The 697-nt window shown below is 40.7% G+C and overlaps 1 protein-coding gene across 2 annotated transcripts in view; it reads right to left on the reverse strand.

Moving 5' to 3' along the window:
* LOC119592077 (beta,beta-carotene 9',10'-oxygenase-like) overlaps positions 1-406 on the reverse strand; it is a gene marked incomplete in the record, with an annotated part of 8,242 nt that extends 7,836 nt beyond the window's left edge. Inside the window, 1 exon segment of one of the 2 annotated variants that reach the window (XM_037940891.1) lies at positions 303-406. 2 annotated transcript variants of the gene reach the window in all.
* Positions 407-697: the final 291 nt, after the last annotated feature.

Here is a 697-nt window from a genome sequence, read left to right on the forward strand (position 1 = left end):
ATCTAAAAAAGGGGGAGATACAGAGGAAAGAAAGAAAAGGATGGCCGAGGTTACATGAAGATTCTCCATAACATAACAAACATTTTTTTTCATCATGCCAGTGAATCTACTATTTTAAGCCTCCTTAAAAAGCTCTTACAAATTTGTCTCCATCATGGTTAGCAACCCTTACAATGTCAAGGCTAAAACACACTACCAAATGACAGTTATTTCTCACCCTTTATACATTCCCGTTTGCCATGCGTGTTCTCCCAACTTATATACCATTTCTATTATCAACATACGCATACCCTCACACTCACCAAATACCTTAAAAAGCCGAATATAAGTTGATCAAATGAAGCGAGAGAGGAGAGGTAGGTGTTCTCGCCAGCTCTGTTTCGCTCACAATGTTGGCGCTCTCAGTTGCCACTCGCGAGATACCGTGCACCGCCTAGGCAGTAGGTGGTTCATAGGGGAGGGAGAGGGGCAGGAGGAAGGAGGCTGGGTAGGATTACTCTCAAAAAGATGGGTGAGGTGAGTCTTTATTATATATGATAGTTATTTTTTTTTATACTGAACTCGATAGGATTTGGTGGTTTGCGGGGTATATTATCGTTTTATAACATAACTGCAAATGTGGTAACTGTACTTACATAAAGTTATGTAATACCGACACAGAAGTCCTGAGATACTCCTTCCTTTCTTCATGTCCCAT

This window comes from Penaeus monodon, chromosome 29, assembly GCF_015228065.2.
Source record: "Penaeus monodon isolate SGIC_2016 chromosome 29, NSTDA_Pmon_1, whole genome shotgun sequence".
Taxonomy (NCBI): domain Eukaryota; kingdom Metazoa; phylum Arthropoda; class Malacostraca; order Decapoda; family Penaeidae; genus Penaeus; species Penaeus monodon.